The sequence below is a fragment of the Dermochelys coriacea genome, chromosome 1 (genome assembly GCF_009764565.3).
Source record: "Dermochelys coriacea isolate rDerCor1 chromosome 1, rDerCor1.pri.v4, whole genome shotgun sequence".
NCBI lineage: Eukaryota > Metazoa > Chordata > Testudines > Dermochelyidae > Dermochelys > Dermochelys coriacea.
The window spans coordinates 198865529-198892704 of record NC_050068.2 but is presented as its reverse complement, the minus strand read 5'-3'; the positions used below and the strand labels follow the sequence as shown (position 1 = coordinate 198892704).

At 39.0% G+C, this 27176-nt stretch overlaps 1 protein-coding gene and 1 long non-coding RNA gene across 6 annotated transcripts in view; one reads left to right on the top strand and one right to left on the bottom strand.

Annotated features, from left to right (window-relative positions):
* LOC119843621 overlaps positions 1-27176 on the top strand; it is a 164665-nt gene that overhangs the window by 39036 nt on the left and 98453 nt on the right. For all 4 annotated transcript variants that reach the window (XR_005289032.2, XR_005289027.2, XR_005289039.2 and 1 more), the window contains one exon: positions 21182-21351. This is a non-coding gene — a long non-coding RNA (uncharacterized LOC119843621). The remainder of the gene's footprint in view (positions 1-21181; positions 21352-27176) is intronic.
* COL8A1 (collagen type VIII alpha 1 chain) overlaps positions 1-27176 on the bottom strand; it is a 110239-nt gene that overhangs the window by 44197 nt on the left and 38866 nt on the right. The window lies entirely within an intron of this gene.

The following is a 27176-nucleotide window of genomic DNA, read 5'->3' as shown; positions in this document are numbered from 1 at the left end:
ATCCAAACTTTCCCAACCAAATGACCTGCTCCTGCCCCCATTCCAAACTTCCACTGATTTCTCTGAGAGTAGGCCCAGGCCCAGAATTCATGGGTGTTTGGAGCTTTCTAGTTTGAGCCATTCTCTAATTATATTAAGTATCATTCTATATGCATTGATGTAGGAATCAGTTTCGGGACAAAGACATCCTTCCATTTAACTTCTTTTTAAAATTGAAACATAATATGAGAAAAAGCTTGTGAGGTTTTCTATTATAACAAAATCATTGGCATTATTGGTTTAGCTCTCTCAGCTGCAGCTCATGACAACAGGATTAAGGCTCTCCTGGCTGATTCGGGAAACAGCATGCAGCGTAGGCAGTGGGCTTAGTCTTAAGGGACAGAACCTTGCGGTGATTCCTCTCTGGCGGACACAAGGAGAAATAGTCATGGGATGTGGGGGAAATAAAAGGGCTTCTGGAGAGGAAACATAAGTAAAGGACCACCTGTTTGTACTGTTTCATCTAGTACTAGGCCTATATCTGTAGGTAGGTTTTTTTTATGTAGATGTAGAACAGGAGAAATGAGGTCATCCTGTTTTTTGTGTACTGCACCTTTAAACACTGGGATCTCTCTGCCAGCTGCAGGTGGTAGATGGGTGAGGCAGCTGATATTTTGTTTCAGTTTGGATTCTGAAAGTCGGAGTAGGTCACTAGCCTCTCACTCTCTCATGGAAGACAGTATGACCCCAATTCAGCTAACCCGACTTAAATATTTGTTTTACTGTACTGCATGTGATTAAATCCCAGTTAAGCACACGCTTAAATACTTTCACTGAATCAAGCCATCTACATCTTTGTTTCTTTAACCTGAAATAGAAGTAATTTAGATTGAAATACTGTTCTCTCTTTTATGGGGCAAAATAGGGCCAAATGCTGTTGGGTGCTTACATAGCAACCCTCCCATTGACTTCAGTGGGAACTTTTTTCTGAATAAGAACTGCTAAGGAATATAAGACTGAGTGTGAGGAAAAGCTGGAGGAAGGTGTATATACAGCCACATTTTTCAAAAGTGGTACCATATGAAAGATTTTGTAAATTGCACCACAAAATGTGTACATCATAGAACTGGTATTTGCACTTTCAACTGTAATTTTTAGTGCTGGTAATAAGCAGATTTAAATTTGAACATTATTTTTAAAGGGTTTGTAATATTTAAGGGTGAGAATACACATCATTTGCTCTTGTTTGCAAATCGCATTCCTTTTTCGGTGTCCTTTGCCTCCTTCGCAACCTCTGAATTCCTTCCCCTGTCATAGAAACACACAAACTTTTATAGGTTTCAGAGTAGCAGCCGTGTTAGTCTGTATTCGCAAAAAGAAAAGGAGTACTTGTGGCACCTTAGAGACTAACAAATTTATTAGAGCATAAGCTTTCGTGAGCTACGATGAAGTGAGCTGTAGCTCACGAAAGCTTATGCTCTAATAAATTTGTTAGTCTCTAAGGTGCCACAAGGACTCCTTTTCTTTTTACAAACTTTTATGTAACTACAAAAACAACGAGGAGTCCTTGTGGCACCTTGGAGACTAACAAATTAATTTGGGCATAAACTTTCGTGAGCTATAACCCACTTCAACAGATGCATGAAAGCTCATGCAGAAATAAATTTGTTAGTCTCTAAGGTGCCCCAAGGATGTCTCATTGTTTTTGCTGATACAGACTAACATGGCTACCACTCTGAAACCTGTTTTATGTAACTGAAACTTCCCTCTAGATGCACACCAAATTCTAGGAGAAGCACATTAGAATTGCTTATGACCGATAAGTCACATTACTGTTTTGTTTAAACCATGAGAGAAATGAGACGTGGGGTAGAAATCAGTGCAGCTCAAGATCCTTAGTGCTTCACGATCCAGAAACATAAGCATCTATCCAGGTGGAAAACCCTCACTTTATTTATTTTTTTTTTTAAAAAGTATGAAATATAAAGAGGTTTGTACTGAATTTGCAAATGCTGGCAGCATACAATATTGCAATTATTGTCAAGACTTTGAGATACTGGAACCAGAACCAGGAGTTTAAACAACACAGAGGGAAAGGCACTTTTGCATTTTCTTTTGCAAAAATATATGAATAGAGTTGAATGCATTTGGCATGACTGCATCTGAAATGATGAGCAAAGTTTCTACCATTGACTGATTATATTAACAGAAGCAGGTAATGCCATGACTGTCACTTTTACTTTAAAAAAAAAAATAGAATTGTCCAGATAGTTACCCTGTTACATTTATCAATTTTTGTTCTGCAAAAAGAATTCCACATATTTTGCTCTTTGAAAAGAATCGTGTTAATCACCTCTCAGAGGTATTTTACTAATGCTTCATACATGGCTTGGTTTGGCTGGATAAGGAAAGGTACCTTGCTTCCTATTTAGTGAAGAGAGACAATAAATAGGATGGGTAACATCAGGCATTGGACTGTGCTCCTGCATGCCGTCAAACTAAAACAAGGCATTAATTGTTCCAGGTAATGTGATCCAGTGATAACGATGCCTGTATTGTGAACGACCACTGTATGACCTAAGTTTTCTTGCCATTTAGCATATTTCTTCTTTTTGACCTAATGTCTACATAGAGGAGGCCCAATCCAGCTGCGTGCTGAGTCCCTGCACAACTGCAGCTCTCAAGAGGTGCTGAACACTTCTTCAATTTGGGCCCAGATTTTCTTCAGTGTTAGAAGAAAGCTGTGAGAATTTCTTTCTAGATGAGCAATGGATGTTTTGGAATGAACATGAAAGAAGGAGACTACTCTGAAGGCCCCAGTTCAGCAAGGTATTTAAGCACACAGGGAACTGAAGCATGTGAGTGATCATTTTTATGTCGTTGACTTGGATTACTTCAGTGAGACCATTCACATACTTAAAATTATGCACATGCATAAGTGCCTTGTTGAATTAGAGCAAGACCATGTTTCTCATTAGGTATTTTAAACCAATATTAATGATATTAGTCTGACGACACCCTTATGGGGTAGGTAAACTTTATCTTTGTTTAAAGGTTGTGATTTGCCCCACATCACACAATGAATCAATAGCAGATCCAGCAACTGATCCAATGACTCCTGAATCCTAGTTCCTTGCTCTAACCACTACCAGATACACTGCCTTTGCAGTTCCTCTATAAAAATCTGACTCCTTCTAAAATGAAGACGAGCAACTGTTAATAGTGGCATGTTGCCCCAGTCTGGACAGATTTATATTATGATTTTTTTTTTCATACTACACAGAAGAACTTAGACATAGGAACTGGAAACAAAACTTATGCTAAAACAGCAAGAAAAATTAAAGATTAAAATTTCAGAACTAAATGGGTGGTTTTAATGATGCAGCTCCTACAGACTTCAGTGATTACATGGATAAAACAATTAGGAATTTAGCTGTAAAAATCTTAATTTAAGCCAATGAAAGCAAGAAGTTCCTTTTACTACATTTGCCTCATTGTCTCTGAGTAATTCCCCTTTCTTTCTCAGTTAACACAGTATTTCATCCCGATCTAAAATTATAAGCACAAAATATATTTCCTTTCATTTGGTTCTAGTAACTTAAAGCTAAAAATCAATAGGAGTTAGGCATCTAGGCACAAGTCTCACTAGATGCCAATCTGCATCTTTAGTTACCTAATACTTTTAAAAAAACTGATCCTGAATTCCTTGTGATAAGGCAACTGGCGAAATCAGCAGCTGGTGTGTGTGTGTGTGTGTGTGTGTGTGTGTGTGTGTGTGTGTGTGTGACTTGCTGACATTCAGGCACAGATGTTACATTTCCTTTAGACTGATGGACTCCATAGAAATTCTGTAAAGCAATTTATTCTTGTGGCACAATCTGGCTACTTACGAGATATTTACATGGAACTGACGCTCAGTCACAGTACCCAAGGAGATGTTAGATGAGTTCCCAAGAGATCTTCAGAAACAATGGCTTATGGCTACGGTGACTTTCCAACAAACACAGACAGGGATAGAGTGCACATCACCAACCCCACAATTGTATTTGAATGGCTCTAGAGTTTCAGAGGAGCACTCTGAACTATAGAGTATAATTAAGGACTCAAGGTGCCAAGAAGCTTAAATGGAGCAATTAGGGTGCTGAATCTTAATTCTTCTAGGCCTTCAAAGTTAAAATTGTATATCCCTGCATATCTGTGTGTGGGCACACCTGCACATATCTGTGTGTATGGTGTATCTGTACTCAATGCACCTAGACTGAGTTTTGTGTTTTGTAATGAAACCTGTGCCCTGGTGTGACTATCGATTTCTTAGCTGAAATTTTCCCCAGTTCAACTTTTAAATTGTCTAATACATTAATAGGGTTGACTAGCGCCAGTCAGTATTGGTCACCTCTGTGAAAGGTACCTGTAAAAAGAAAGATTAGGTGTAAATGATATGGTGGAATTATTGCTGGGTTATTTTTGTATGCCTCTTTAAATAAACCTCTCCATTTCCTTATTATTTGTTACATTCAACAAACCATCATTTTTTTTATCCCTTCTGGAATTCTATCTACTCTTGTAAGGAAAAATGTAGTGAAATGCACATTTTTGATATATCTTAATAAAATCAAAACCCACAACTTGAAACTATCTGTTATAGCCAATATTTGCCAGGTCCAGGTCCTTAACCGCAGCAGTAGCCAGCTCTGATTGATTGGTACTATCCAACTCTTGCTGTTTTATTTATTTGCTTATTTAAACTACCCATTCTCAGATCAAACACTTCCCTGTAATTGTCTTAAAAGGATAAATTATAAGTACAAGTACTGTACTAACTGCTGGATAGCCTATTCAAGGGAATTATTGTAGAGATCATAAATACAAATTGTATACTGTCTAATATTTTTATCTGGTATTCTCATGCAGAAAGATTACATATTGTGTTAACTGCATAGATGGCAGGATCTCTGGTGATTACCCCAATTTTTAGTACTGGCAGACACACGCACAAAAAGAAGGAAACACAAATCGCATTCCTCATTGCCAATACCCAGATCACTGAATTGTTGGACAGTAATGAAACTTTATTCACTGACTAAAAGCGAAAGCCAGCACAGAAACATTTTGGGCCTGTGGAACCTCATAGCATATAGAAGAGGTAAAGCCTAATTTTCTTTTCTGTTCTAGTCTCTAAGGCTGCAAGTTAGTAAAGTACTTGAACTACCCACATACTTAAAATTAGGCATATGTTTAATAGGAATACTCATTTGCTTAAAGGTAGGCATATGCATAAATTCTTTGTTGTATCGGGACCTTAAACCCAAACTGCTGAGAATGAACAAAACCAGGCAAATCTCAAAATATAAATTGCAGAAAAGTTTAATTTATTTTTTCAGGAGCATTCTTCTTTTATATGAAATGAAAACTGTTGATCATTACTTACACAAGAGGATGTACAGATTCTATCTACCTCTGGAGTAGGAAATCAGATACTCCATTTTAAAAACCATTATATTTATCCCTCTCCATCAGACAGTAAAATGTTTTGGGTTTAGAGAGTGACAAGTTCTGACAGCATATTAAAAAACACCATCCTTGTGAATAAAACCCCACTGTTGGCTGCAAAGGACAAAATCATTCACACTCTGGTAGCTACCCTTTTTAAGGCAAGCTGTTAAGCGTTTTCTCCCATTACAGGAAATTAGGAGAATTTTTTCAGTGCTACTATAATGGAGATTGAATCTATCGAAGGAGTTTATATGGTACCCATCTCCACAGTATCTGAGAGCCTCACAATCTTCAATGTATTTATCTTCACAGCACCCCAGTGTAGTAGGGGAGTGCTATTATCTGCATTTTGCAGATTGGGACCTGAGGCACGAGACTAAATAATTTACTCAATGTCACACAGGACATGTGTGGTAGAGAAGGGAATTGAAACTGGGTCTTCTACACCCCAGGCTAGTGTGCTACCCCTGGACCATCCATCCTCTCTATAGGAACATCAAACCTGGCCCAAGGTCAACAGGGCAAATACTGGAACAAGGACCTTCGCATACTTCAAAAGATCATGAAATGTACCCACACTTTAAACCATATTTCAGCTGGAGTGCACCTTGTGGCCACAGACTAGCTATAGTGAGCCCTGAGGAATGTACCGGGCATTCCCAAGCGCTGAATTACTATCTATTTTTAGAATCTGTAGTTAGCTAATTAGAACATGCAGCACACAAGTAAAGTGTTCCTTCCAAGATGGGATTTTTTTAAAATAATTTCATCAACTCAGAAACATTTATTAGAGGGACTCAGATTAGAATATTTAACAGATGACTGAGCTGTAATACTATACAAAGACACATCAAAGTGTCTTGACATCACAGCCATAAGATAAAGTATACTACAGGCTAGAAATGATAGTCCGCTCTATCTTGCATTAGTAATACAGAAAACTATTGCCATTGGACCAATTTTAATTAATAAAATGGTCTGGCAAAAGGAGAATGTTAAGTGATGTCTCTAAATGAAGCATTTCTTCTCAAATATTTATGCAGCCAGGGACAGTTCATATACTGCAGAATACATTAAGTTCTTTCACTCAGTTGAACTCCCACAGCCAATTTAGGAACAGAAAGAACGTTGGGACAGGAGCATAGCTAGCAGGCAATTATGGAAGCAATTCGTGCCATAAAAAGCCAGCAAGAGACCAGAGCTTGATGGATCGCTGAGACAACTCTATAAAGATGTGCTAATAATTTGCAGACAAATGTCTAAGTCTGCTATGGACAGGAAGGTTTTGAATCCCAAAGGATAAGAATGTTCCTAATCGTAATCCTCAAGTTTCTGAAGGTACCAAGTGAGTGTAAAAAATATAGATTGATTTCCATAAAAAAGGTAGACCGTCAAATACTGGCAATGCTTCTGGTTGGCAGATTAGAAAAAAATTCTGTTAAGTATAATTCAGTTTAACCAAGTAGGATTCAATAAGAACAGGTTGCTATTTAATGATGCTAGACAGTTAGTGACATTTTTAACTTGCATGAATACAAAGTAGAGTCTTACACCAGCCACTTTTGTAGATGGGGAGAAGGGTGAGGTGGGACTACTTGTTCTTAGCATTGCAGCCAACTGAAGCTGGGTGATGGATTCTGTGAATAGATCAAATATTCAAGCTATATGTGCATGAGAGAAATAACTGCTAGAGTTAACCCCCCCATCTCTTTCAATCTTGAAAACACATGCTATATAGGGGCTAAAAACCATTTGCAACAGCAGTTCTTGCTAGGAAACTTTGTCCTTTCCTCCCAGATGAAGACCTAGCTACTATGATCCATACATTTTGTCACTTCCAGGCTAGATTAATGTAGGTCACTGTACCTGGAGCTGAACGTGAAGACAAAGCATAGGCTCCAGCTGGTACAGAACGAGGCTGTCTGCCTTCTCCCTGGCTTGGGACACTATGAGCATATCAGGTTCTGCTCAGGTCTTTCCATTGGTTTCCAGTCAGCTCTCCAAGCCAATTTAAGGCCTTTGCCCTAAGTTTCAAAGCAGTTAACGGATTACGCCCCAAGTATATCCAATTCTGAATTCAGTCTAGGAACCTCCTTGAGAGCTCTGCTCTTGGGGGACAACACAGATTGCAAAGCCCATGACAAATGGCCTGACAGCTGGTGGTCGAGAATTCTTCATCGAAGGGATCCAGCAATGGGAAAATACTTTTGGAGACGATCTGCTGAATCCAGAGTCTAACTGTCTTTAGGAAACACTGCAAAATCTTCATCTCTGGGGAAAAAAAAGCCTTTTTGTCATAAGAGAGACACTCATGACACTGACACCCGCTTCTACTCAATAAAATCCTACCAATTACAAAACAAGAGGAAACTAATAAAATCTAAAACAAGCAGAGTTTTGACCCCAAAAAGAGAGAGAGAAAATAATTCATGAAGTCCACTAGGGATGTAACTCTTGCTATTGATTTTACATGGAAGGCGCTCGGTTATTATAGTGATACGTGGCAGTATAAAACCCTAAGATATATGAGAATTTGCCAGAATCCTTGATTACTGGGAATTGGAACAATACAAAGAACTAATGTCTGTAACTGGAAAAACTGCAGATGACCAGTCCCAATTAAATAGCCTCTCTTTCTCTGAAGTTTGTTCGTGACTTTGGTTCCATATCTAATCACAGTATAAGGTTAATTAGGAAAAGTATTAGGGCTGGCCAATGTTGAAGGGATGTTCCAATTCTCAGCGGGATAGTTGGAAGCTTAAGTGGATGCCTGAGAGGTTAAAATATTTGGCTTTGATAACAGTGATGTCAAGGACGTAGTTAATTTAAATTTAAAGTTAAGCTTGATGAGGGAAGATGGGTGGAACTGCAGATGTGACACTGATATCAAATACCATTCATTAGGATGAATGCTATTCCCAGGATTCCATACCTATGAACATCTTACCCTTAAATATACCCAGTAATTCCAGATTACTTCTATGATGCATAGGAAAGAAGCCTAAATTGTTTCTGGATATACTGGAAAGAGGTACAAATGGAGGTGAAGGGAGTTAGTAGTGGTTTGTTTTCCAAAATTTAACATATTGCAACATGATTCTTTGACTCCAAAACAAGCACTTTATCAAAGAAAGATGAAAAAGCATCAGTATGGTTCCTACCAGAAAAAAAAAATCCTTAAAGCTTTTTCTTCATTAATTGGCCTGAAGTACAACTTCTTGCAAAGTTCACACATTCAAAGAGCTTGGACATGACTACAGGAAAGTAATGCCTTTACGATTCCAAGTCTTCTCTATGGACTAGTTCATATTCTGAGATAAAGAAGAAAAAATGTGGATGGGCTGCAGGGGATACATAAAGGTATTCAATGTAGTCAGCCTAACATAGACAGCACTAAGTAGGGAGGAAGAACAGAGTTATTAGTTCAGGAGACCACCTGCACCAGATTGCCTATGTGATGTTGGGAAATCTCTTAACATCTCTGTGCCTCTATTTCCTCATCAATAAAATAGGGACAATAATATTTACCTACCTCTCAGTGGGAGGTTATAAGGCTAAATTGAGCAACATTTGGAAATGCTTTGAGATCATGGGATGGAAGTTGCCATAAAAGTCCAAACTATTTGTTAGTATTCTTACTGCTGTACCCAGATGGTTTGCTCACATCATTTGCAACACTCCAGCAAAGAAATCTATTGGATTTCTACAGAGGCTGTGGCCAGGTCAGCAGAGGATGCACTGAATCAGTACAGCCCCTGTGGCAATATTGCCTGCTTCCCGCACCAGTTTAAATTTTCCTTGTGGCAGGGAGCTGAAATTAATGACTTTCTGCAGCATCTTGGGTGGTTCTAGTCCTTAATCTAAGTGGCAGCACTTTCCTTTCATCTGAGCCAATTTGAAGCTCACATCCTATGCACACCTTTTGGAGGCAACATGATTTTCCTTCTTCCATGTAGTGCTCCTTTGCACTTTCCTGGTACTCCCAGGAAGTACTGAGACCATGTAATAAGAAAAGATGTTCAAGTGTTTTCATTTTAATCAGAAGCAAGAAAAACGGTAGTTGTACCATAAAACTCATCAGATTTGCAGCTCCATTTTGCAGAGCAAATTTAATTTAATTCAGGCAAACATTCAAATTTTGGATGCTTATCTCAGTTAGTCTTTGAAGCTTTTATGTAATAGGGATGGTGTGAACCATATCATTACTATCTGGTCTCTCTCTCTTTTTTTTCTTTTTCTTTTTTGATTAACACCTACAAACCAGGTTATTAAGGTGTTCAGTGTTTGAGTTATTATTTCTATGTTGCCTGTCTCCTGACTCTTTCCAGATAATACATCATGCAACAATTATAGATGCTTGGCTAAATCACACTCGTGTATTATACTACAATTATAGATATTTGGCACAATTCTGAGTTCATCTATATTTTAATAAATTCATAATAGCTCCATTAACTTCAGGAGAGTTACTCTGAATTCTTATTCTCTGTGCAAATTTGTGTTTGTATATGTAAGTGCAAAACAGAACTCAAGCTTAATAATGGAGCCATGACTAGTGCCTGCATAATATCAGTTTCCTCTCTCCATCTTTATTTGTAATTTGATTATGAACAGTATAGTGAAAATTGATCAATCCCAATTTTTAATGTCATCCCATAATACAAGAACAGTCGGTCATTATAACATTAACAGCTGGTATAAATCTCTCTTTCTGAAGGTTTAAGTGGGATTTAAGTAAACCATTGGTCTTGATGTGAGGAGAGGAAGGAGACGCCTTCCTCTGAAGCATCGTATATCTGTCATTGCTGTAAGCAGGAGACTGTCTAAGATTGCCTAGGATTCTGGTGCAGAAATGCAAATTCTATTTTCTCATGGTACGTGCCATAGATACGGAGCCTGATTCTCCTCTCACTTAAACTGATGTAACTCCATGCACTTTAGTGGGATTATTTCTGATTCACACAGGTGAAACTGTGAAACAAAGCCAGGCCCATTTTATATAATACATTTTTTTTTCTTTTGCTTCTTTCTCTTGCCTTCTTTGTGTTTTTAGCATCATGGCTCTGTAAGTGTCAATGTTTGGTGCTTGAAAAAAAAGCAATAAAAATAAAGCTTTTTTTAAATAAACTGCAGCATGTTGAGGGAATGCTTATGCTGTTGTAATTTTTTCCAGTAAATTCCCAGGGTGCTGGGTAAAGAAGCTGCTCTGACAGACGAACTTTCACAAGCTGCAAGAATTCAGATTAGTTCTGTGCTTCCAGTTTACAGCTCACTAGCTTAACAGACAGACACATGTAAGACTTATGTAGAAGACCTGGGCAAGAGCCTTATGCTTATTTTGTCACAAATCACTTGGAACAAACCATAAATCGATTGCAATAAATCACCATTCCTCTCTAAAGTTGTGGGAATCATGGGAAGAAAATCAGTGAGAAAATATTTCTGAGCACTTCCTACCTACATTCCATGCACCAGATTGTCTAGTCTCTTTAACGTAGCACAGGCCCTGGCAAAGAGACAAACCCGCAGAGAAAACAAGTGAGCAAAGTTTAGGTAGGGTAGTCATGCAACAGGTCAGTGGGATGTACTCCCCAACCCAGTGCTTTAGGATCCAAGTAGATCCCTAACTGTAAATGCCCTATGTTTGTACCCCAGGATTCTCTCTCTCTCTCATAGATTCATAGATATTAAGGTCAGAACGGACCATTATGATCATCTAGTCTGACCTCCTGCACAATGTTGGTTTTAATGGGTAAAGTGCCCCAGAAGATCACACAAGGGCTCTGCAGCACTTCAGTCCTATTTTGAGGATGTTGGCACTTTGCCCAGGGGTGATTTTTGCCTTCAGACCTGATGCCTGAAATGCTTTGAGGTACATGGGGCTTGGTGGCTGAAAGGAAGTGGCAGTCATGCCAAGCACACACAAGCCAGCCTGCCTGCATGTAGGGAATGGGAAACTAGGGGTGCCTTAATTTCACATAATTCAGGCATTGCTAGAATGAGGCCACTGTTCCCACTTGGACTGTATTGCAGCTCAGTGCAGCTGCTAGGTTAAGATTCTCAGTGGTTCATTTAACTATGGGATGAGAATTGGCTGCAGCTCCCCACTGAGCTCTGTAGGAGGAGTGCAGAGCTTAAAATGTAGTTCTCTGGCTGTCGGGCCAATTCATATCCATGTAGAAGAATCAACCAAATGCTGTGAAGATGCAATGAAAATGACATTGGCTTATACCCTGGTCTTTAATTTTAGTGTATAATGGGTCAGCGATTAGGAGGGATGCTTTGAATCTAAAAGGAATGCAGATTTAATCTCTGTTCAAAATGTAGGTGCCAACTTGGGGTTTGATTCTGATAGGTGCTCAGAACACCCTTGACTCTGCTTGGAGCTGGAGGTGCCCAGCAACATGCAGGAGTAGGCCCTTGAGTTTCAGCTGCAGTTATAGTGGCTTTGATTCTTTATACAAATCACTGTAGATGCTCTTTGACATATTTCCAGAGACAAATGTAAGGTTTCCCATTTAAATGGGACTTGTATCAAGTATAATTCTGGTCACATTTTGTGACTTTTCTTAATAAACTTTAATGGCCAGATTGTGGCTTTTAAGCACTAGCCTATGCTGGACCAGATGTGGAGAGGCCACACCTCAGCAGGCGCTGCTGGGTTAATTTTGTCTGACTCTAAGAACTCTAGCAGAGAACTCCCAGGAAATGCAAGAGCAGCAGCTCCACCGCTCTTTCAGTGCATGAAGCCTGTGTGCCTGGACAGATTTAGTGGCGGGGGGGGGGGGGGGGGGGGAAGGTGAAGGCCCCAGCCCCGGCCCCACCCTTACCCCAGTACTTCCTACCTCATTTCTTCTATAGTAGCTAGTGTCTGCTATAGCAGTAGCCAGGGCATTCTCTCCTGCATCAGTATGGTGCCAGGCTGTCTGTGCAAGAGACTCCTTGTGACTTCCCTTCCCCCATCACACCCAGAAGGTGGGACCAAAAAAGGAACCTTCTTTAATCCATTAAAGAAAGATGTAAAAAATAGCATTACTGCACAGTATAATTTCATTAGAACACATTAGTTTGTTGTGCAGGTAACCCAGTTAAATCACTCTACCATTACCCATATCTGATGTAGTCACATCACGTGTAATGATGTCCTCTATGTTTCAATAGTACACTGTTTAATTTCTCTTAATTTCCTTTTTTCCCAAGTCTACCTCTAGATCCTGTAATACTCTTAACATATCAGCAAGTCTACTACAGTAGCTACTTTATTTAAACAACAAGACTTCTCCTTGAGTGAGGAATTAAGCAATCCTCATTGGCAGCAGTCTGGTAGGGTGCTTAATTCTGAAAAGGTTGTGCAAAACCCAGGATAAACTACTGAAAGAATGTTTTAAAAAACAAACAAACCCCAGAGCTGAAGATTTGCTCTGTTGCAGGGTTTCAAGTAAACTTGCATTAGCCGACTTCATTGTTGAGTGGCACAGAGGCAACTGTTGCCCTGTCAGCAATACAGCTTGACGCACTATTTGAAATAGTTCTCTGGTTTGCGTCAACACCTAAAAATTACACCACGTGAAAACGTTGTTCTATAAATTATCAAGGAAAATTCTATAATGTTTTCGTAAATCCCTCTTGGCAGTAGATAACTAGGGAAACTGCACTTACAACTGTGTTTGTTAACACTGATATTGGGCACAATTGTAACTTGCCCAGTTCAAATCAAGCTTCAAACAGGACTTTAAAAGGTGCAAATCAGCCATCTTTTAACAAGTATTGACTGACTCTATTGGAGTTTCATTCAAAAGTTTGTGTTTGGATTGGAGCTGTTAGTATCTATTGATAAAATTCTGAGATTTCTTTAGACTGGAGTGTGTTTAACCCGATACCAAGGCTGTGGACATTTAAAAAATAATGCCTAAAAGGAATTTGGTCAGAAAACTCAGAGGACTCATGCAGTGTGCTTTATACAGTTAGCAACTGAGACATCTGTTTTATTGCCTAATTTAGTATGATCTGTTCTTCCACCTAACTCTCAAAGCTTGTTATGAGGCAATCATGAAGTATTATGTTGCCAAGAAAAAAGGTGATAGAACTTCTCTGTGTCGCATAGGTAAGATAATACCTAGAATACTACAGTGAGTTCTCTCTGCTAGAAATCTGAAGGTAAATTTTAGGGATGTCATAGAGGAGCAACAGAAATGATTAAGGTTCTGAAAGATTATTAGATCTAAATAATGTGTTTGGCTAAACAACAAATGAAATGAGGCAGGCCATGCTAAACATGTGAAACTAGTTAGGACAGATAGGAATGGAATAGAATAATTGGGTGGGACAAAGGGCATAATCGGTCATTAAGAAAAAGAATAAGTATGCTCAATATTATGAAAACAATTCTGACTGAGATTTATTAGACTAAAACGTTCATGGAAAATACTGGAAGCCTGATGGCTTGAGACATATAAACCTAGACGGGTACTAGCACTAGAAAGTACTGTACTTAGTTGGCAATGTACTGACCTAGATGACCTGATAGCTGTTTTCCATCTCTAACATCAGTAGTTTTCACTTTTACCTTTCATGAGTAATCCTATTTATCCCAGTGAGATTACTCATGGAGCAAGCTGTACCGATTAAGTGTGAGTAAGGGTAACAGAGTCTGGCCCATAATGATTATAAATATCTTTAAGGCAGAACTCAATATTATTTGGAAAAAGCTAATTGAAATAAGTATTAGCAGCTAACATTGCTCTCAGGATTGGATTTAGAAACAGCTGGGGGTGGGTATCTCTCAGGGTGGGAAACATGGTGAGGAAAAAGAGCTGTAGACACTGAAATGACTTTTGTATTCTCCACTGAAAAGATGAACCTAGCAAAGACAATTTCATAGTAATACTGTATAGCACTTAACGTTTTACAGCAGTAGCTATTCCTCACAAGATTTTATGGGGTAAGTACTGGCGAATGTTATTAATCCATTTTACAACTGGGAAAACTGAGAGAGACGGAGGTAGTAACTTGTTCAAAGTCTCTCAGCAAGTCAGTGGCAGTGCCAAGATTTAGGGTGGGATCCACAAAGATACCTAGGCACCTAACTCCCAGTTTTAGGCAACTCTGTGATCCACAAAACTCTTACCAAACCCCATAGGTGACTAAACTCGCTTGGCTCTTAAGTTTTCAGGGTAAAATTTCCCTTTATGCCTAAATTTCTGTCTCTGGCCAAGTGCACTGCTGCCTCCCTCTATGCATCTGGACACCTGCTTAAATCCCACACCAATTCACAAATCCAGGGAAGATAGGTGCGCATCCACTTAAATCACGTGCAAGACCTGATCTGGTAGACCTTCTCAGAGGCCACCCACCACATTAGGTCCCATTCAGAGTCTGGCTGGAAGAGGAGGTAGCACCGCTCGCTTCAGTGGTTGGAGTACTCCCCTGGGATGTGTGAGATCTAGGTTCCATTCCCCTCCTCTGCCTGAGGGGATTTCAACAGAGGTCTCCCACAACTCAGTGATTAGAGCTCACTCCTGAGCAATGTAATATTCTGGTGTGGGGCTCCCTCAGTCTTTCCTGTTGAAGCTGTTCCAACCATAGATAAATAATGAGAGTGATTTAAGGCAGGGGGACTGGATGCAGGGTCTCCTGCTTCCCAAGTCTGTGCCCTAACCAGTGGACTGCAGAATCTGTCACTTTTTTCCCCCTCCCTTCCCCCACCACCCAATGACTATTTAAGTATTGATCCACAGTGGAACAGTAGTAGTTGGGTTAACGACTAACAGTCATTGGGCTAGAGAGTCAGAGTGAGAATGACTTAAGTGGGAGCTGGATCAGGCCCTAGTTTCTGAAATAATACAATGCATGTTTTGCTTTTGTAAACCATTGGTATTTATTTCATTTATTTAATTAATTCTATAATTTTGCTTTGCTGACATATACTTTAAATAACAACAATTCAGTTTTTACTACCACAAGCTACACATCAACGTTGAGTCCAACTTTACATTTAATTTCAAGTTTTAAGTAAACCCTTCTGTTTAAACCAGTCCAGTATATATGTTAAAGAAGACCACATATTCCACATTTTTCAAAGAGCTGATTTCCTTATTTTTTGGATATGATGATCAGATTTCAATTTCCTCAAATCTTTTTTTAATTGGAAGATCTTACTAGGTAATGATGGTTTTTGACTGGTGTTTATTTTTGGTGTTTTCTGCATGCTTAACTCACTTCAATTCAGTCTGAATGAATCAAAACAATCGGCAAACATCAATTCCATTATTGAACCAAAACTATTCAAAAACCCAAAATCTCCCTTAAAAGATTCCTTTGGGGCATATTTTCTGGGATTTATCTATGTTGTTCTTGTTTGTTTTTAAATTATGAATGTCCAATTCATCTGTTTTCTTCTGTCATCTTCCATTTTTGAACAGTATCTTAAAATATTTTTATTTCATCAGGGGTGTAAATAGCATTTTGAAAGCGAATAAATATGCCATTCATCTGTCAATGAACCACCCCCCTGGGATATTAGGTCACCTCAATTTGTTTGTCTAGCCAGAGCTGGCCTCTTGTTGGGAGAATTTAAGCCAACTTGATTCATCACCAAAATGTGAACCTGGAACTGACACTGATTTTGCAGATGTGCATAATAAGTATCCCTGGAGTTTTAAAATAATTGACTTCAGGGAAAAACACAAAGAATGCAAATAACATAATGAATCAAGTAGAAGCTAATCAATTACTCTCACCCCTGTTAAAATCTGTTTTCATTTGGCATCTTGTTGATTTCCTGATTATTTTGTCTAAATAATAATTGTTGTTTTTAATAAACCCACTTAACATTCACAAATGAACTCTCTTCATGTTTATAAACAACAAAAGGAAGTGATATCATTAGATTAAGAGCTGAGAACTGGTGTGTGTATGTGTATCACTGCCACAGTGTTCAATTTTAGAACTTTCAAAGGGGCAAAAACTGTAAACTGAAAACATATTTTATCCTGGAACAATGAATGCTGAAAATATCAAACATGTTTTGAAGCACGATTTCAATTCACTGCCCAGAGAAAGTGCTTTGTAATTGTAAATTTGGGCTTCTAGAAGTGAACAGCAAAGCAGGAGTCTAGCTGGAAAAAAAAAAAAAGACAATGCCCTCCTTTCTTTCCTCTCCATTTATGTAGGCTGTCCTCCAAAGCTGTCAAGGAATCAAATCTTCTCAGCAGAGCTTTTCCAGGTGCTCTGTCTACTGTAAGTCAACATATAGACAGATCCAGAGATACAATGGCTACAGCAGTCCCATTGAATGGTGATGTCTGAATTGATTTCATTTCATTTTCTGTCCTGTGATTTAAGAATCTGACATTTAGTTTGGTTGCAACGCATCTTTTGATGGGAGTTTATATTTTTTACATGCTGATAAAGACTAACTTAACTTGCTCACTTTTACTCTCCTGACCTGGAATTGCATGACTAAAAATAGATGCTATTTTAATACTTGACTTTAATTTTAAAATCCACCCGCTGATGCCTTATGGAAAAATTTTAAACAGCCTCTTTAGAGATAATTTGCTTGTATACAATAGATCATCGGCATTTCACTTCAGCAGTTTAAATAATCAGGAAAAGCAGATTCTATAATTTTACAATTTTAGATCTTTCAGCTTATTCATGTCTTTGCAGTGTTGTAAGTACCGAAGAAATCAACTGTGATGTCACAAAAAGAAAAATTATGCCCATTTTTTTAAGTGTTTAGGTCTCCATTTTCTAATGGGGGCCTTAATGCAGGCTACAATTTTGCATTCATAATCAATTAAAGGTGCAACTGATGGTATTTAGATATCTAGGCCTATGTTTTCAAAAGTGATTAATAATTTTGGGTACCCTATTTGAAACACCTTAAAGTGTTTTCAGAAAAATCAGGGCCCTCTAAGTTGACTCAAGTTGGGGCCTCAGAAATTGAGATATTCAAAATCACTCTCTTGAAAATTTAGGTCCTGATAGAGTTGCCGACTATGAGTCTGACTCGACATTTGTGAGCACAATCAAGTAGCTAAGTATCTAAATGCTGTCACTTGATTGATTGCTAGAGCAAAAATGGAGGCTTGTGTTAATATGACCCTGTTATTTAAAGTGAAAAATCAGTACAAGATGAGCTTTTAAATAAATAATCTGTTTTCATGTCAATTGAATTATCTCGTTAGACCAGTGGTTCCCAAGCTTGTTCCACTGCTTTTGCAGGGAAAGCCCCTGGTGGCCGGGCCGGTTTGTTTACCTGCCACGTCTGCAGGTTCGGCCGATCTCGGCTCCCAGTGGCTGCGGTTCGCTGCTCCAGGCCAATGGGAGCTGCTGGAAGTGGCGGCCAATATGTCCCTCGGCCCGCGGCACTTCCAGCAGCTCCCATTGGCCTGGAACAGTGAACCCGCGGCCACTGGGAGCCGCGATCGGCTGAACCTGCGGATGTGACAGGTAAACAAACGCCGCCATGGGCTTTCCCTGCACAAGCGGTGGAACAAGTTTGGGAACCACTGCGTTAGACTGATCTCACGCTTGGTAAGGCAAATCATATCTTTTCATGTATTTATACCTGCTCCTGTATTTTCCACTCCATGCATCTGATGAAGTGGGTTCTAGCCCACGAAACCTTATGCCCCAATAAATTTGTTAGTCTCTAAGGTGCCACAAGGACACTCATTGTTTTTCATAATAATAAAAACCATGGTGCTGGGAACACATACAATTTGTTATTGAGCACCAAATGGCCTCTAACTAGAATTTTTTAATACTTTGAGGTGTTACTAGTGATGTTGGCTGGGTTTGCAATACAGTCCATAATCAGGAAAAAACGAAGACACTTTTGTGTTGCGTTATAAACTCAATTTAGTGGCATGGAAAGGCACAGAAACCTTTCAAGTTAATTTGAGCTCATTTTCCAGATAACTAGTGGCTGTCTGTGGTTTCATGTGGTGTCTTTAGAATTTAGGGTTTGAACGTGCAAATCAAATTGAAACTCAAAGGTTCTGAAACTACATGAATCCAAACTCAGGAAAAAAGTTTCCCACGAAACCCTATAGAGTGAAACTCCTTGTATCAAATAGCTTGATCAGTTGTATATTTGTTACTAACTTTAATCAGTGCTGTTTCAAAGTGTCATTAATTACAGAGCTTAATATAAAATATAGTCTAGGTTTTAAAAAAAAAAAATCCCTGTCAACGAAAATATGTAAGGGGAGTTCTGTGACCTTGCTCAGATGGTTCCTTAAAAAAAAAAATAGTCAGAAGATACCAATGCTAGAGAAGGGAAGGAGAGGATTCAAGTCTCAGTTAAATGATTGACGAAGGAGAATTATTATGACCATTGTTTCTCTAGCAATCCTTTTAAAAATGTATTACTATATTCCACAGAATTAAATCAAAACATTATATCTTAGGTTAGAAAAACTGCAATATTTGGGTGATCACTGAAATGTAATGAGGGTTGCTGATTTTTTTTTTAAGTCCATTTAGTGAGACAAACAAAACTGTGGGTGGTTTTTCTTTCTTTTTCTTTTTTTTTTAAATGGTACAGTGAACTGTGACTTAAATTTAAATGCATATGCAATTGATTTTTTTTTATCAGTCATCAGGTCAACTCTACTTAGCAACCTCAAGCTAATGCTGAATCTCTGGTTGCAACCTTTTATGCATGCAAATGTTCCTTTTGTTTGTCTGTCTCAGACTGGGCTGTTCCACAGCCCACACAATGGCTGCTTGTCTGCTTCCCGTTTATAAACTTCTTTAATAAGATCCCAAGACCTCAATCAAAGAGCTTTGGCCAAAATTTTTAAATGTCATTGCCTAAAGTTAGGCACCTAAAGCAATATTTAGGTATCTATATAAGCAATATATAAAGTATCTATTTTCAGAGGTGCTGAGGCTGAGCACAGATAGCTCCCAGGAACTTGAGAGAGAGCTGTAGGTGCTTAGCCCCTCTTAAAAATCAGGCTACTTATTTAAGTGCCTAAATGTGGATTTAATTGCCATATTTTAGGGACCCAAGTTAAAATGTAGGCATTAGGATTTTGGATTGAGTGTTACTAAACTTTCATGGAGGTTTTAGAGGCTCTAGCATGTGAATACAGTTAAGATAAAAGAAAAGGAGTACTCGTGGCATCTTAGAGACTAACAAATTTATTTGAGCATAAGCTTTCGTGAGCTACAGCTCATTTCATCGGATGCATTGCTTATGCTCAAATAAATTTGTTAGTCTCTAAGATGCCACAAGTCCTCCTTTTCTTTTTGCAGATACAGACTAACACGGCTGCTACTCTGAAACAGTTAAGATAAATTTTTAAGTATCCTAATTATTAGCAAAGATGAAACAGGCAGTAATCCATTAGACCCATATTGCATAAAGTTAAGGGTAGCTGTTTTTATTTTAACCGGCTTTGGTGAGAGGTACGGGTGCTCTCAGACTTGAGCAGATAATCTGGAGCACAAGCATCACTGGGTGGCTCACAGAGCATCAGGTGTTCAGCATGGTGGCATAATGAGTACTTTGCAGTTTCTCTGTCCCAAGCATCCTGCCTCCTAACTGTTCCTGTTTGATGATTAGAGCTGCTATGTGAATAAGATTGGCCCAGAGACCAGCACAAGAGGTATTTCCTTGATGTATTCATATTACCTTCCCCTTCATTGGCTATTGAAAAAAGAAAATCCCTATTTGCAGCAATTCCATGGAAACCCAAAGTAAATCATTAATGCCCAAATGTGAGTGGGGTCAGTTTGTCACCAATCACATCCTGCCAGAAGCAGGATTTAAGGAGGTCAGCTTTTACAAGGTCAAGTCTGGATTAACTATTTTACGAAATAGCATTAAGAAATAAGCACTGCTGTTGAATTAATATGAGATGGAAGGGAAGACTGGACTTCAAACTTAACATCTGAAATTAGCCAAAGGATCTGATTTACGAATATGTTGAATAGGACTGATCTCAGTACAGACCCCTGGAGGATACCACTATTTATCTCTCTCCATTCTGAAAACTGGCCATTTATTCCTACCCTTTGTTTCCTATCTTTTAACCAATTACCAATCCATGAGAGGACCTTCCCTCTTATCCCATGACAGCTTTCTGAAAATATCTATGTACACTATATCCACTGGATCCTCCTTGTCCATATGCTTGTGGACCTTCTCAAAGAATTCTAATAGATTGGTGAGGCGTGATTTCCCTTTACAAAAACCATGTTGACTCTTCCCCAATAAATTATGTTCATCTATGTGTCCGACAATTTTGGTTTTTTTACTATAATTTCACCAGTTAGCCTGACTTCAGTACGAGGCATAATGGCCTGTAATTGCCGGGATCACCTCTGGATTCCTTTTTAAAAATTGGTGTCACATTAGCTGTCCTCCAGTCATTTAGTACAGAAGCTGATTTAAATGATAGGTTACATACTACAGTTAGTTAGTTTGTTCTGCAATCCTAGTAAATTACTATTACTTGTGTTATATTTTATGGTACATGAGAGCTTAAATATAGAGTAAAAAGATGCTTTTTTGTTTTTGTTTTAAAATCATATTCGGATTTCTTTCATTTGCCTGCTGGTTTCTGAACTTAGTGTGCAGTCAGGTCACATTTTCAAACTTTTCTCTGGAACCACCAAGGTTACAAATGTATTTTTTTTTATTTTATTTTTAAAAGAGACCTGAGATTCTCATACAATCTCTTGATTGCAGCTCTGAGGCTTTACAAAAACACAAATGACAGGAGAGCTGGCAACACTGTGACAGGAACCTTGTTTTTCGCAGTCTCCCTTTCTGTGGCTGGCTCTTTATATGTGTTGGAATCAAGAAGCTGCAGCCTTAAGGGGGACATTATGGAAATAACTGCACCTCTCTTCCAGCTGGTAAGTAGTTTCGAATCCTGTTATATTTTTCACCCTTTTTTCTTTTGCTTTCTTCTGGGGAGATGACAAGATTGGAAACGTAACACATGGCACAAAAGGGAATTTTGAGGCTTTCAAAGTGGTTTTTGTATTTCTTATTAAAATACAGTTCTGTAAAAATGACACCCCACATTCATGCTGATAAAACTTCCTACCATACCTCAGTATCGTGTATTGCCCATCTTACAGACAAACTAATTCAGGAAGGATTTTTCTTTTTGGAAATATATATTGTATCCCTATGCCTGTATAGCCAAGTGCTTTAGTTACTATAAGTCCAATTTCTCTCAGAGGGAGAAACATTTAAACTAATAGACGTTAAAAAAAAAATCAGAAGTAAATTTTGGTACCTTTAAAAGTGGTGGTGCTTAGAAGTCCAGCATCTTGTGGTGCTGCAGGCTTGAGGGAAAATGCTGGGGTCTATTGAGAAGAGTACTCATATCCCTCACATCCAGTGGTATAAAGCTTCTTTTTCTAATCCCTGTAGTATCCTGAGATATCATACCTTAAAGCTAGGGCATTTTTTATGTATAGAAAAGCTGTCTGGGCCTTATGCAAGTGTAATTGCGTGAGCAAGGAAAAGGAAGAAACCTTTCTCTGGCAAGTTGAGAGATATATATTTAATAGCATCTGTTTGAAGCTGCTTAGAGGTTTGGAGTGTTAGGATAAGAGGGATTACTGGACAGATGACACTGCCCTAGACATGTAAATTGCACAGGTATGTGACAAATTTATCACATGAACATTATCTGCACACCCATGATGTCAATGCGTAGGTCTTCCTATCCATCTATTTACACACGCAGGTCCCTACTCTGTGTGTTAAATGTTATATCTTTCTATTTGTAGGCATACTCTTCTATCCCTATCCTTGGGGCTGGATTGAAGGCACAGGCATCATAGGCCTGTACATAGGGCCAAAGCTCCTGAGCTAATGGGACTACATTAGAACTTCAGTTTTCACTTAAAGTAAATTTTCTATCCTCCATAGTTAGGAGACAAAAATTGGAAATGTAAACGGAGTGCAGACCAATGCAATGGGGTCTGTCGGCATCTGCAGAGAATATACTTGAAACAATAGCTCCAAGTGTGTGAATTGCCCCATTTGTCTCACTGGGGTTCTAACTCCAAGCCCCTTTGCTCTGAGAGGACCTGCCAGTGCCACCCCAGCCGAGGACTGGTAGAAGAAGAGTACCATGGGTCTGGCCCACCCATCCACGTAAAAATATCTGGCTGCTCAGAGTCTTCCCCGCTGTTGCTCTCGAGGTGAGACGATCCCTACCGCTGCCCCTCCTGTCCCTGAAGGCAGGAGGGTTGGGCCCCCTTTCCTGGTCCTGAAAGGAAAGATGGACCCCCCCGCACCCATGCTGCTGCCCCTGATTCTCTGGCAGTTGGGGGCAGGGCAGGGCTACAAGTGTAAAGCCATGAAAGGCCCAGTGTTGAGGCATGGCTAGAGTCACTATCTGCCTTAATTTGGCCCTGCCTATCCCTACCCTTTTTTCTCATTTTACTTTAATAATGTTAAAATATCTTAACAGGCATTGGAATGTATACTTTACTTTTCATGGGGGATGGCTATCCCTATATTATCCTCTGTGGACTGAGATTCTCTTCCTGAATGTAACTTCATTTAGGTGGGGAAATACTGTGTGAGGTGGAGTGATGGAGTGTGGGCCTGGTCCTATAGTCTTTACTCAGACAAAGCTCTTATTTTCCATGGGAGTTGTGTCTGAGGAACGAGTGCAGAAAAGGGCCCCATGAGGATGTTCTCTGAGTATCTGTCAAAGTGCAGGAACTTAATACAAATGTGTGAAAATTCCACAAACCCGAAACACTTCCGCAGTGTCTGGTATTTGTGGAATATAAATTAAACAGGTAAATCAGAAGGGAATGTCACAGAACTTGGAGGGAAAATGTCTGTATGCTACAAGAAGCAGTGATGGTATGGTATCCTGAGGAATACATTCTCCCGTGTAGTCTTTTTGCCAGACTCTAGCTGAACCTTCTGGTGATTATTTGACTATTTCCAGAACCAATGAGCTCTGCACAGGTGCTGGCATCCAATCATGACCTTTTATCTGATGAATAGATTTAATTGGCTGAAAAATTTTCAAATCACTGTTCTACAGGATGTGCCTGGAGTCAAACTACTGTTACACTGTAATGTTCAGTAGCAAGTCAGATTTCAGTATTGTATGTCCCTCTTTACTATCGGGATGTTCAAAGAACTTTGCAGTTTAAGCTCTAATTGCAATGTATTTATGAAGAACCCTTGTCAGATGAATCGGAAACACAGAGTTAATGTTGACTGAGGTGTTAAGTAACACAGAAAAACATGAATAATTATCAGTTGTCCTAATACGTTCCATGGGCCACACACATATAACTGAGGGTGGTATTTGGCCTACTGAATGAGAATTTGTTTAAATGGTCCTCTATAAAGGACTAAGGCCCAGATGGAAGTTAGGAGCCTAAATACCTTTATGGATCTGGGGTCAAAAATATTGAGCTGTGATGGAATTAGAGCTGGGCAAATAGTAGAACAAATATATTCTGCAAATATTAATTTGAAAATAAATTTTCTTTGCCTGTGTTTGCATACATTTAATATTCTGGAAAATGAGTTTACTGGTGGGAATGTTCACTGAAGCATGTTCAGTTCCAAGTGAATACTGCTGAATATTTGCTGGCAGCAATGTTGAATTATTAATTGAAAGTATTGGATCCGCAAACTTGATCCTACGAATCTATTCTTATCCAGTCAAGGAACAGAAACTTGCCATCTAATGTACGTGCCCAATATAAACAGCTCATATTTTGAATATTGCACACTTGCAACAAACTGCTTGTGAACAAGCTAAAAACCAAGAGCTATTTACAGAAATATTAATTTCACTTAGCAATTGCTTTAGAAAATATTGTGACTATTTACAATTTGTGAACAGTAAAAGATACATTAATCATGATTATTCATGCATCTCTTGCTAGAATATCTTCTTGCTAGAATAGCTCTTCTATCTAGAGTTCACAGTTTGCTTTAATAGATACACAGCATTTTATATACCTATATAAACAAACAAGTTTGAAAATCTGGTAATTAATTTCTAATGGGAATTTGGCATCCAAATCCCTTAGGCAGCTTTGAAAATCCCACCCTGTATTATTTGGAACAAATTGTTATGTCATTGTGAATCTTTGTTCAAGAAAGGACTAGGACTGGAACAAGAAGTCTGATGGGGCAAAACTAAGATGTCTTGGTAGACTTCATCTGGCTGAGTCTCCCACCTAGCTCCAAATAACACAGCTGTCAAGGCAAAAGGTCACTCCAGTTGTGGTCTGGTTTTATTAACTAGGCAATTCCAAAATAATTCATGAACCCCAGCCCTATGCTCTGTTTCCACAAATTAGGTTGCTCCTAGAGTTACTTCTCTCAAGACCAGACTTTATCTATTTATCTATCTTTATTTTCAAGGTGGAGTTTAATGAGCCACAGCTGCATCAATATGTCAGCAATAGTTACCCTGTGGCTATCCCCAGGATTCCAACCCCCTCTAGATTGAGTGGAGTAACGAGTATCCTGGCACCATTTTACAGCCACATTAAGTGGAAAAGGGTCTTTATACATCAGAACAGAGCAGTAAAAGGCAAAATATTTTATTTTAATTCTTGCTGTGCAGGTCACCTTTGAGTGGAATTTTTGCTAAGATTGCCTAAGTTATGCAAGAGCCATAGGCATTCCCTGACATCCATTTAAATGGATTCCTTGGGAAACACCCCAGTCAGGCAGAAGTCCCAAATAAATGGATGGTTGATTAAAGACTGTGTAGGTATCTCTACAAGTTTTAATAACAAATTGATGTTTCTCACTTGAAGATATGTGTAGCATCAGGTGAGAATGTAAGAGGAGGTTGTTAAGAGGAAATGCATTGAAGCAATAAAGTTTAGGTCCTTCTCCTACCTCTTGTTAAAGTCAAGGGAGCAGGACTGGTCCCTAACTGTGCAATCTGGTTGGATGAGTGAGTTAAGGAAAAAACCACAAAGCACCTCTAACAGCAGCAGCATTTTCTACAAAGGTATTAGAGTATTAAGCGCTGCTGCTAGTGAAGAAAGTTGAAAATACATTAAAAATAGTACATTGCACCAGTGAAAACATAATCTCAGCCAGAACAGTACAAGAGGTAGCATTGCAAAATACCCAGTCTTCCCTAGCATCCAATGGCATTTTTTGGTACAACAGTGAGGAATTACAAATCTTGCTGCTGGAAGTGTGTGTATACTGACTGGAATTGCACCTAGGTGCAGAAACATTCCGGATCTACCTCAGAGGTGCCAAAGCTTCTGCTCTCTAGTATATTTTTCACTTAGCCCCTTAAAATGAACTTTTATCTCAGTTTGAGTTCACTGTAGGGTGAGCTAGTAGTTTTAAGAATTAAGTTATTTACTAATGTAATTTCAGAAGCTTCTATCTGTCATTTCTTCCTCTAATTACCCGTCCTCTGTACTGAAATATTTTGTGGGTCTACAACAGTATGATCACCTTAACACTGAATGTGTAAGAGGTTTTTCTGCAATAAATCAGATGACTTGTTGGATGTCTTTCTTTTTACTTCTTCAAAAGAAATTGTTAGTGACTTTGAGGGAGCAGCAGTACAGGCTTGAGTCAGGAATAAACTGTACAAATGTAGTAAGGAGAATAGACAGTTCAACTAATGCATCTTAATCTTTACCTGCAGCAGCTTTATTATTTTAGTCCTGGTCCAAGGCTGCCATTCAGGTAGTTGGTTTGAGATGTGCAGGAATAGGGTGAGATTAGCAAACCCGTTGTCACTTGTGATTGAAGGCACAGTTTGTACCAAAGGTTTTATGCTATAGAAAGGTTAGAGGAGTAAGTGATATACAAAAAGCTTAACACTGTCACCACAACAATTTCCACAGTTGTGATGACTGTGGGTGCTTATATAATCTCCTATAATCCACCGCTTTATGGAACCATTGGACTGGGGCTTTCCCACCCAGAGAAAAAAGGGGGGGATGAGGCAAAAAGTTGTGCAAGGAAGAATGAACATCTTTGAACTTGCAAAAGGTTTCACTTTGAGGGATGGATAAAGTTTTGTGTTGCATTTTTTTTATCTCCTTTCCCTAGTATGTATATATGGCTGGATAGTCATTTACACTGGTGCAAAGGGAGAGAAGCAGATGTAAAATGCCACCAAGTTGGAGTAGTAGTATTTAACCCCCACTTTGCATAGATGTAAACAACTACATAAGGCAGTGGGGAATCGGGCTGGCAAGCTCTAGTTTCACATCTGTTAAAAATGAGTATAATGTGATGTCTCTAGCTATCTGGCAGGATTGTTGCAACAAAATATTTTGGTTAGTATTTTCAAGGATCTTTGAAGATCAGGAGTGATGTAAGGGCTAAGCCTGCGGACGGTCAATGTCAGCAAATTGTCTCGCGGCCCCCAATCAGATTACCCTGATGGGCCACATGTGGCCCGTGAGCTGCAGGTTGCCCACCACTGAGCTAAGTATTATTGTAAGACGTATAGTAAAAAGCAGAGATTATAAAATTATCCTCTTTTGAGGTCTGATTATACAAACTCTTACTCAGATGACCATTTCTTATTGATACAAGTAGTGACATTAACATCATCCTTGTCATGAACATTTGAAAGTTTATTCATTCATAGTTTCCTAGCTCTTAAGGCCAAAAGTGACCATTTGATCACCTGGTCTGACCTCCTACATATCACAGGCCCTTTAATTTCATCCATTTACAGCTGTAC